At 51.0% G+C, this 11,364-nt stretch overlaps 1 protein-coding gene across 6 annotated transcripts in view; it reads right to left on the minus strand.

The window, feature by feature from the left end:
• Window positions 1–11,364, minus strand: part of LOC109445761 (apolipoprotein L6-like) — a 50,487-nt gene that overhangs the window by 32,953 nt on the left and 6,170 nt on the right. Inside the window, exon 1 of one of the 6 annotated variants that reach the window (XM_088796843.1) lies at window positions 3,123–3,525. The exons of the other annotated variants lie outside the window; for them this stretch is intronic. The gene's annotated coding sequence lies outside the window, so the exon portion shown is untranslated. Of the gene's footprint in view, window positions 1–3,122; window positions 3,526–11,364 lie in introns of those variants that run through there. 6 annotated transcript variants of the gene reach the window in all.

The following is an 11,364-nucleotide window of genomic DNA, read 5'->3' on the forward strand; positions in this document are numbered from 1 at the left end:
TTGTGACAATGGCTTTACACGCTTAGGTTAATCCTTTGAATAACTCCATGAGGTCAGGCTGCTGTTGTGCTGTTTTACCAGTGAGAGCACTGAGACTTGGAGACGTAAGTAACGCGCTCAAGGCCACACGTTCAGCCAATGGCAGAGCTGGGGCCTGAGCCCGGATGCCTGGGTTCTGAGGCCAGAACCCAAATTGCTCTCTGTTCTCTTCAGCCTCCAGGAGCCAAGGACTCTGGCTCTCTCCAACCCTGAGGTCAGGGGACCTCAGTCCTCTGCCCTCTCCATTATGTCCAGGGCTGCCTCTGGCCTCTGCAGAGAGGGGGATGGGAGCAGGGATTCCACAAGCAGGAGAGACATGGGCTCTTCACCAGAGTTGGGCCGCGTGCCAGACAAGGTCCCAGACATGCAGCCAGCCATGAAAGATACCCCTCTCTTTCCTGCCACTCTGCACAGGGAAGGGCAGGCTCTCCCATGCCAGATGGTCTCCAGGTGGCTTTTCACTGAAGACTTTCCCAGAGAATCTCGGGGACCCAGGGAAACTTGGGCTGGGACATTGCTCCAGCCCAGCATCCAGAGAGCCGGCTGCCTCTTGGCTGCCCTGCAGAGGCCTGAGCAAATCCCTTCTCTTCTGAGCCTGTTTCTCCATCTGTCGTGAGTTGACTGGTGACCCCAAAATGCTATATTAAATTCCCCACCCCCGCACCTGTGAATTTATTTGGAAATAGGGCCTTTGTAGATGTAACTAAGGATCTCGAGATGAGATCATCCTGGATTTAGGGTGGGTCCTAAAATCAGTGACAGTGTCCTTACACGACACAGAAGAGGAGAAGACATGAAAACACACCGAGGGGATGGCCATGTGACGACAGAGGCAGAGATGGGGGTGGTGCAGCCATAAACCGAGGGCATGTTCCCCAGGGCACCCCAGCTAAGCCAGCAATAGAATGGGACCCTGGACCCTCAGGGAACACGTCCCAAGTGTTTTACATCCTCACAAGTGGCACACTTTACAGTTTACAAAGCACCTCTCCATCCGTTATCTACCTGGTCCCCGGTGGTAGGCATTTCCTTATTCATCAAATATTTATCAAGCCCCTGCTGCTTACGGTGGACGTGACGATGGAATGAGCCTCGGCATATAAAGGACTTAGAGCTGTGCCTGGGCTCTATGTGGGCCCAGGCCAGCAGTGGGTGCTTGTGGTGTGGTGCTGAGTGGGGGTGGTACAGCTTTATGACCAGCATGAACTTGGCCTTGTACCAGGCAATGGAAGTAACAAGACTGATATGGGACCTGCTTTTATGGCCCTCATGGTCCATCAGGGGGAGGGACTGTACTCACTAATTGTATAACAGAGGCAAAATCCTACCCATTTCATCTTAGATGTTTGAAAAAAAGGTGGTTTCTTCTTTTAAAATGTGGTTTCTTTATTAGCTATAACTGAGAGCAATAGCCCACACGTGTATTGCTTGCTTACTCTATGCCATGAATAGTTTTAGGTATTTTCACCTAGTTTAAATTTCACAACACCCTATGAGGCAGGTGTTGTTACAATTGCCATTTGGCAGATGAGGCAACTGAGGCACAGAGAGGTTAAGTAACTTGCCCAAAGTCACCCAGCTAGCAAGCAATGAAGCCAGAATTCAAACCCAGCAGTCTGGCTCCAGAAGCCACTGTACTACATTGTCTCTTGTTGACAAACACCCCTCACTGTTGTGTGTGTGTGTGTGGGGGGGGGGAGCAACTTAGATGAGTCAATTCAGAGGATCAGAGCCTTTCCTGGTAAGTGCTTAGTATCTCAGGGTCCCCCCTCCCCCCTCCTCCACCCCTAACCGCCACTGCACTTTCTCCTCTCCAAGACGGTGCCTGTGTATATGGGAGGAGAGGGGAGGTGGCAGAGGGGGCCTGGGATAGGGCCTGCTGAATAATACATGATTTTTAAAATTTACAACCATTATTCAGTTAGCAATTACAATTGTGAATATTGTCTCATAGGCAAAGTAAAAGAGTCTATTAACTGGTCTTGGTAAAGAAGGCCTCCATGAAGGAAGGGCTGGGAAGGTGGAGGGGAGACCACTCTAGGCCAGGAGAGGCTAACCGGGCAGTTGGGTCAAACTGCCCCCACCCCTCCTGCTGCCAAGGCCAGAAACCTGGAGGTGCTGTCCCAGGAGCCCGCAGTGGGGCACCAGCTCCAGTTTTGAGCCCCCTCCATCCAAAATAGGAAAGCCAAAGTTTCCTCAGAGAAGCACAAGGCCTTTGGCGACTCAGAGCTGGGCCGAGGTGATGAACTTTGACCCTGCTGACTCACCCTTGAAGGCTGAGACTCCTCTCTCCCACACCCAGCCCAAAGCCAAACCACAGACACTCCTCAGGGCCCCAAATTCTTAAGTCCACAGCCTGCATTCTAACCTTCTAACCTCAGCCACGACCAGCTTCACAAAATTCCTGACCTGGCCAAACGGGTCTTCTCGGGTTTTCCTGAATATTCCATATCAGTTCCTACTTCCCTGACTCTGTGACCGTCTTTCAAGTCCCGACGCCAACACCCGCTTTGCAGGCTGCCTTTCTAATCATCGGGGGTGGGGGGTGGGGGGGGGGTGGGGGTGGGGGGGTGGGGGTGGGGGGGTGGGGGTCGCCCTCCCCCAGCCCCTTCCCCCGGCCCTTCTCCCCACCTGCCGAGTGGTGGTGAGAAAGCTCATCTGAAAGATGACAGTCTGAAGGGCTTTAACAAACACTGAGCGTGTGTGCTCTGCGGGAAGACGTTATTTATACGAGTGTTTGATTCCCAGCTCCTCTTTCTCATCTGTCCGCGAGATGATAAAACATTTCATTCCTACTCATTTCTCCCTCCTCTCATGAGCGTACTCGATACAGAAGGATCACGGGTCTTTGAAGTCCTCGGGGACGGAGCTAGATCCCTCAGTCACTGGGGACCTAGCCCTGTCCCGAATTTGCACTGGATTATGAGGTAAATGGGAACCAAACATACCCCCCCCCGCACCCCCTGTAGACCTGGGGGTTGGTGCCCACAGCAGCTGGTGCTCTAACTCGTACACGCAGGTCCCTGTGTGCTTCCTCCGTCACCCACGCCTGGTGCGCAGGAGTCCCTCATATTCAGCCTCACCTCCAGCCCTCCGTGGGCAGACCTGACCCGTCCCCGACCTCCTTACGTTCTCTCACGGCTCCCCATTGTCCTTGGAAGTTTCCTTCTCCCGCTGCTCTTCCCCGTCCCAATCCTTAAATTGAGGGTCCTTCTCTTCTTCCCTCAATGTCCTCTCTCGGGGGCTTCTGTTACTTCCTCTGCACTAACTCGTGCCCTGGCCCTGTGCGGGTGGGGTAAACTGAGGCTTCTCCAGATGGCCAGATAAAGTCAGGGTCTTCTGTGCTACCACTCCAGGTGGCGGTGGGCTAGGGCTGGGGCTGGGGCAAGTGCTTCCAGCCGAATCAGGTCCGAGCAGGCATTCCCAAGGAACACATCCAAGTCCTGCGAATGGGAAGACTAGGAAAACCTCCTGTGGACCACGTAGGTTTTGAGAAAGAAATGACTGTGCTGGCGTGCGTTGTGTGTGATTTTAGACAGACGAGAGAAAAACCCAACCGCAGTCTGGGCTGTGGGATCCTTTCCCACTTAGTGTCACTGCTTCCACTGTCCCCTGGGGGCTGGGGTGGGGGTGTATGTGCAGAGCTGATGTCCCTCCCCTGCAGAGGCTGAAGCCTCAGAGGGGTTTTTGGTAGCTAAGACCTGGGTTTTGATTGATTTTAAAGGAAAGGGGGGAGATATTAGGAAAGGGATCGGAGGTGTGGGGAGAGGGAAGGGTATATAGGCAGCCGTAGGATGCCAGGCAGAGCGGATGAAAGCAGGGGGAGGGGAGCCGCAAGGGGGCGCTGCAAGCCCCGCTCCCCCCGGGAGCGACTGCTTCTCTCTGAGCCCTGCGGACCAGAGGTAGCCACACCCCGTGCCATCTCCACATACACGCAGCCCCTTGGGGAAAACAGGGGCGTGGCTTCGGGGCAGCAGAGAAGGGCCCCTCCACCTTTCCTGGTGGCAGGAGCGCTGTGGCTCCGGGGCTGGGGAGGATATAGAAGCTGGAGAAACGTGGCCACTTTCCCGAGGCCACCTCCCCAGAGAACAGCGCAAGCTTTGGAACGCATGTGTATCCTTACGCCTGCTCGGCAGACGTCCCACAGACACTTCAGATGCTACTGTCCCAAGCGAGACTGGGCTTCTCCTGGGGGCCCTGCCCACCTTAGTAAAGGGCGCCACCATCTGCCCAGTCACTCAACCAGAAACTCAAGTCCCCGTTCGCCTGCCTCCCCTGCACGGCCGGTCCCCTTCCTTCTTTTTCCCTCTGCCCTGCCTCTCCCATGGCTCAGAGCCACCGCCCCACCCCAGACATGGGCTCCACAGCAGGCTCTTAAAGGGCTCCCTTCTCCAAACCAATCTGTGGTTGGCAAAACAAAACAGCAAGACAGTGGTGTCCTCTGGGAGGTGGTGGCCACAGGGATGAACCAGGAAGGGCATGTAGGAACTTTTTGGGGTGATGAGAATGTTCTGTATCTTAATAGGGGGTTGGGTTACACAAGCGTATGAATCTGTCAAAACTCAGCAAATATACACTTCAGACAAGTGTGTTTCATTGGATGGAAATTCTTCATCAAACGAAAAAAAATGCAACTATTGAATTCTCTTGAAGGACATCGTATTGAGGGGGAAGTGGCCGGCAGAAATCTGCAATTTACTTTGAAATGCCATAAAAATAAGAAAGATTGATGGATGCATGGAGGGATAGATACACATGTGGTAGATAAGACCAGTAAAATGTCAGTGGAGAATTTAGGTGGTGGGAAATTCTTTCAACTTTGCTGCATGTATGGAAATTAGTATACGATATTGGGGAGAGATGTCTCCTGCCTCCAAACTTGTCCCCTTCATTACGTTATTCCCAGTTGCAACGAATATGGTGTTTCCAGGACAAAAAATCAGACCATGGCCTTCCCCTGCTTGAAACCCTTCAGTGGCTCCCGGAAGGAACCTCAACTTCTGTGCCCTTCCCCCCACAAGGCTGTCCATATTGGCCTCTGTTTACTTCTCTGGCTGCTTCCATCACCCCATCCCTCGCTATTTCCACCACAAAAACACAAAATATTTGCACTTCCCTGCATGTACCATGCTGCTTACAACTCCTGTAGCAGAAATTTCTATTATACTTTACATTCACTATAACTTCTTCCCTTCTTTCTCAGTAACTGATCTCCCATTTTTTTCAGTTTTAATTTCTTTTACTAAAATGTATTTTATTTTTATTGAGATAACGTTGGTTAACAACATTGTATAAGATTCAGGCATACAACATTATAATTCGATCTCTGTATATATCACAGTGTACTCACCACCAAAAGTCTAGTTTCCATCTGTCACCATATATTTGACCCCCTTTACCCATTTCACCCTCCCCCTCTTGCCTCCCCCTCTGTTGTCTGTATCTATGAGTTTGTTTTTGTTTTGGTTAGAACTCCCAATTCTTTTCTGGGGATATGGCCATATGGAAATAAACACTACATTTCCCAGCCTCCCTTGCATAAAGCTGTGGCCATGTGATATGCAGTGAGAGGAAGTATTGATTACAACTTCCTGAAAGTGTCCCTAAAAGTAAGGGACACAACCTTCTTCACCCTTTTTGCCTTCCTGCTGGTTGGATGATGAGTCATCTTGGATCAAGAGGTGGAGGCCATGTGTATAATATGGCGGAGCACTAAAGTGGATTGAGGCTGGGTCCCTGACACTGCTGTGTGCCACACAGGCTCTGGATCCCTACCTCTGGACTTCTGGATGAAAGAGAAATAAATATTCTCTTGTTGAAGCCATAGTATTTTGGATTTTCTGTCGTCCACCACCAAACCTAGTCTTAACACATCAACTTCCATGTTCTTAAATGTTTTTGTCCTAGCGCTTGGAGTATCCTTTCCTCACTTCACTCCTAGCAAACAAACCCCTATTGACCCTTCAAATTCATACTCAAGCACCACCTTCTCTATTACGTGTTCTTTGATGGAATGAATCATTTTCTCCTTTATGAGTCTTTTGTACCTCATATCACAGTGAGCAATTATTGAGCACTTATTGTGTACTAGGCACAGTACATGCACTACCTCTTTTAATCCTCATGATGACATTTGAGATAAATAGGTAATTATTTTCAAAGTCCCCATTTTACAGATAAGAAAACAAAAGCTCTGGAAAGTTATAATGCTTTCCCTGGATCACAAAAGTTATACAAGATAGGGCCAAGCATCAAACCCACATGTCTGATTCCAAAGCCTTTAACCCTCTGTGAAACTGCCTCTCTTACTGTCCTTATCACAAAGTGCTGTCAGCACCTGTTTACACATCACTCCCTCCTATGGTCCCCTAAAACTCAGGGACTGTGTGGTATTCACCTTGGCTGCCCAGAGCCCAGCACGGAGCCTGGCACCAGGTGAGCACATGTTTGTGGAACCAAACTGTCCATTCTAAGTCCCCTCGTCCTGGTTCTGACACTGGAGGACCTTCCTGGGAGGTCTCACCGCCTATAGCACTCCTGTCCCCATGCATCCCTGCATCCCTTGAACTTTGGCACAGTTTGTTACCTGTTTAGAAGAACCTTCAGGGTGCTCCCTAATACTTTAAGAGCCAGCCCAGTTGTCACCTCGGCCAACAGGACTTCTCCATGTAGATCTCAGCTGCCTTCTCGCCCTCCCATAGCCCTTTGCTCAAATCCCTGTTGCTTTCCGACTTGGGGTGTTTCCTCTACTAGACCGTGAGTTCCTTGAGAGGACGGACCATGGATTATTAATCTTTTAATAATTTGGAAAACGATCCCTGGTCGGTGCCATGCGTATACTCGTACAGATGGAAAAAGACCCCACCCTGGCTGGCTGGGGAGGTGGATGGGTAAGCAAAGGAACCCAGTGGAAGAGGCCCTGAGCCAGAGATAGATGCTTTTCTCCTTGCCTCCACTAGATGGCAGCAGGGTCTACCAATTGTCAGCCTTCCAACTGCTTTCACCTCCAAGAAGCCAAGACCCTGAATGATTCAGTTCAATAAAATGAACATTCAAAGAGCTTACTGACCTGACTCTTTATTAGGTTTTGTCAGACAGGTGAGAGGAGGGAGAGGAAGGACCCAAAAGTTAGATCAGTTCCTAGCTGTGAAGCACAAATTCTGAAACTAGATTTGTCTGGATTTGAATTTTGTGCTTGGTATTTCCTAGCTGTGTGACCTTGGGTGAGTTACTTAACCTCTCTGTGCCTCAGTCTCCTCATTTGTAAAATGGGGCTTATAAAAATGTCGATTGAAAATGGCTGCTGGGTAGGGCAGTGCCTCCTGAGTGCCGTAAGTAGAGTGAGTGTCTGGCTTTTATATTCCTGCCTCTGAGGAAGGTCACAAGGTAGCAATGGGGAGCTGTACCCCAAAATAGAGAGAGGTGAAAGGTTGTACTCATGTAGGAGCACAGAGGGGGAAGAGGGCACACCTTCTGGGAAGAGGGTGGAGTGGAGGGAGAGATTCCTGGAGGGGGAGCTATTTCTGTGAGATGGGCAAGGAAGGGAGGGGGGAACACATCGAGGAGGGTGGGTTGTGAAGGTGGGGCTGGAGGAAAGAGGGGAGGAAAAAGGAGCGGAAAGCAGGCTGTGTCCCCAGGCTACACATGTTGACTGGGATATTGGGATCCTTGTGTGTCCCTGCCAGCCTTCCGCCAATAAGCCCCTCTGGGCCTCCGGGGAGAGGAGGAGCCTTGCTGTAGAGCTGTATTTTTAGTTCCCTGTGCCTCTCCCCAGCTGCTATAAGACACCTCTCCCCGCCCCCAACCCCCCGCTGCCTGGCTGGAGGCTCCACAAGGACAGCTGGGGAGAAGGGGAAATGTGGTCAGTATGGTGGCTGCTAGAGGGCTGGTGGGAGTGGGTGTGGGCCCCAGTGGAGCCTGGGGCAAGCTTGGGGTCCCGCCACCCTGTCAAGGTCCTTGGGCGGGTCCTGCAGGCTCGAAGCCCAGCCCTGCTCTGAGTCTGGCCTGGCCTGGTCCAGGAGGGCAGACTCTGCCAGGAAGGAGCAAGTTGAGCTGGGGGCAGGAGGGAGGCACTGCCCAGGCTGGCCTCCAAAGGGGTGGCTGCCAGGAGGAGGAGGAAGAGAGATGGTCAAGGTTGAGCGGACCCCTGGCTTTCAAGAGCCAAGATGCTCTCATTCTTTTCAACTTTGGTCCCCCTCTGTGGCTGTGAAAGCATGATCCCCGTGGTTCACTGGGGGGAGTGGGCTGCCTGAGGGCTAGCAATTCCTAGGTCAACTAGCCTGTGCTTGAGCCCCTTGAAAGAGAGGGGCCCAGTACACAGCTGCCTGGGGACTCGAACCTGTGCAATGGGTGCTGGAAGCCCCTTGCGAGGGAGGGCTCTGTGTGTGTGTGTGTGTGTGTGTGACGATAGGTGAGGGTCGCCAGACGCTGAAGAGCACAAAACCAGTCTTTTTCCCCACACAGGCTCCTGCCTCACCCTGCCAGGGGAGAGAGCTCAGTTAAAGTTCTGGGGATATTTAGTCTGAACAAGAAAAGCCTAAGGTGAGCCTGCAGCTTCCCTCGTGCAAGAGACTCTGCTTGTCCTCTAATCCCCAAGGAGCCAGCAGAGCAAGGAAAAGCAAGTGAGCATGACAAAATGGCATATGTGGTTACAATAGGAAGAAGGTCCTTTAAAGCTTTAGGGAGTGAGCTCACTGCTCCTAGGAGTCCTCAAGCAGAGCCTGCGTGATGATCCATAGGAAGAATTCCTACACTTAGTGGGAACCTGGACAAGATACCCCTGAAGGCCTATGTCAGCTTCAAGATACTACGTATGGCCCTGTAATTCTAGACTTCTCCATTCCTCCATTTCCATGATTCTGGAATCGAGAGCCCCAGTCCCGAGTGGTGAAAATTGAAGACCTTGGCACTCTAGAATTCTGATTCTGGACCTCAACACTTCAGAATTTGAAGACTTGAGGGTGATTCCACAAATCTCAGATTTTCGCATTCAAAGGAATCTTGATATGAAAGGGAGAAAGAGGACTCGCCAGGTCTGCCTTGGTGGGATTCAGTTTTGCCCCTGTGGGTGTCAAACTAACCCCCCTCTGTGTATGCGTGCATGGGAGTGTGTTACGGGAGTGTGGCAGGCTGCAGAGTGGGGCACCCAAAGGCAGCTTGGCTTTCCCAGTTAAGCATCTCCAGCTTCCTTGCCCCAGGCATTGAAGGCTGTCAGAGGGATAATTATAGCCCCCAAACAGAACTGGGGACTCCAGGTAGCCATAGCAACTGTTAGGTAATTCCTGTTCTGTTGTAGAGATGTGTTAGTACAAACAGTTGTCGGTTCCTTCCTATTAGCTTAAAAGGTAAAACTTAAAAGGTTCATCAACTTCAAAGCCACAGGTTTCCATGAGCGTGCCAGTTAATGTGGGTGCCTGCCAAGGGGTGACAGCTTCATATTAAACTCTTCAGCATCAGTAACGAGTTGATGAGATTTTAAATACTCAGGCTGTCGTCCCCAGACAACTCAGAGGGCTGGACATGGGAGAAGAGCCGTAGATTCGGGTTTGGGTTCCAGCTCTGCTGCTTTCCAACTTCCAAATCCTTTGTTTTCTTACTGCCAGGTGGGATAATAATCTGCCCTGCCCTGCCCTGCCCTGCCCTGCCACACGGCTGGGCTCACCCTCCAGCAAGTGACCGGAAGTAGGGGCGGAAGCTGCTGAGGGTCTGAGCAAACCCTCTCAGAGTTGACGTGCCTTTTGATCCTGGGCCTGGCACAGTGTGGATCCTCAGTTCCAGGCTGTTAACGAATAAACAAAGGAAGGAAGGAAGGAAGGAGGGAAGGAAGGAGGGAGGGAGGGAGGAAGGGAGGAAGGGAGGAAGGGAGGAAGGGAGGAAGGAAGGAAGGAAGGAAGGAAGGAAGGAAGGCCCCCAGAAAAATCTCTATGACATTTTTAGCTACTCATTTTGCTACTGCATCTTCCACTGTTGAAGTGGATGGGTTTGGCATCCTGGGTTACGACTCATGTGTGACTTCTGGAGCACATTGTCAGGGACGGGCGCCTGACCTTTTGGGTCAAGGAGCCAGCTGACTCAAATAAATAGAGTTCTTTGAAAGGATACACAAGGGGTCATACAGCAAGCAGCCGCTCATGGTAATCCCCCAATGGTAATTGGGCTTTACATCAGAAGGGAGGGCATTCTAGACCCAAGGTTGCCCTGAGAGGCTCTGGGTTTGAGGGTTCTTACTCAGTGCTGCTCATGACACGGACTCTCTTGGACTCTGCATTTCCTATCCCCTAGTCAATTCTTGTCAAACGTTCCTGTTCCCATTTTGAAGAAGGGATCTGACTGAAGTTGCTAATAGACACTGGTTGTTGCACAGAGCCCTGCCCTTGGCTGACTCGGGCTGGGTGCCAGCCCTGTCCAATCAGCTGAGTCTGGCAGTAGGTTAGCAGGAGCTGGGGCTGGGCAGTTACTTTTAGAAAGAGCTATATATATGGGGTAGCCATAACTGACATGTCTAATACAGACCCAGGACAGTCAGGACACTTGCTTATTCTTTCTGAGTCTCAATGTCCACAGCTATACAATGGGGTGACGCTCATGAGCTCACAGGACCATTCGATGAAGATTAGCTGTAATCCTGCCCAAGGAGGCACTTTGTAAATTGTAAAGTCCTGTGTCGATGGAAGGAAGGGCCTGTGTCTACCTTTGTCATAGGACTAGGTAAACTGTACCGTAACGTTATTCCTCTTACTTATCTCTCCAAGGAAACTGGGAGTTTCTTGAACACAGAGATGTGTTTTATTTGGTTAGGCTGTCCTCAGCATGTAGTACAGTTTCTGACACCCAGTAGGTACTCTCTAACTGTGTGTTGGATGAATGAATGGACAGATGGTAGGTGGATGAGTGGACAAGTGGGTGGGTGAGTGGATGGATGGATGGATGGATGGGTGGATGATGGATGGATGATAAGGTGGAAGGATGGAGACAGGGATCATGGATGGATGGATAAATGATGGATTGATGTAAAAGAAGGCCCATCACCTTCACTTGCCTTCCTCGCAAGGCCATGCATCTTTTCATTCAATAAACATTTGTTCAATTTAGACCTGGTACAGGGCGCTATGTGAGGTCCAAGAGACACACAGATGACTAAAACAGACTCCCTGCCGACATGAACATCAACATAAGGTATTCAGGGGAGTGGATTCAGAGGGCCCGACTTTCTGGGTTCAAATTCCAGCTCTTCCACAGATTACTTGTGCGACCATGGCAACTTTCCCTAACTTCCCCTCGATTAAATGGGGACAATGTCAGTATCTCACATAGGGCTGTTGGGGA

The sequence above is a fragment of the Rhinolophus sinicus genome, chromosome 1, assembly GCF_057876585.1.
Source record: "Rhinolophus sinicus isolate RSI-liver-muscle chromosome 1, RSI-T2T, whole genome shotgun sequence".
Lineage (NCBI taxonomy): Eukaryota > Metazoa > Chordata > Mammalia > Chiroptera > Rhinolophidae > Rhinolophus > Rhinolophus sinicus.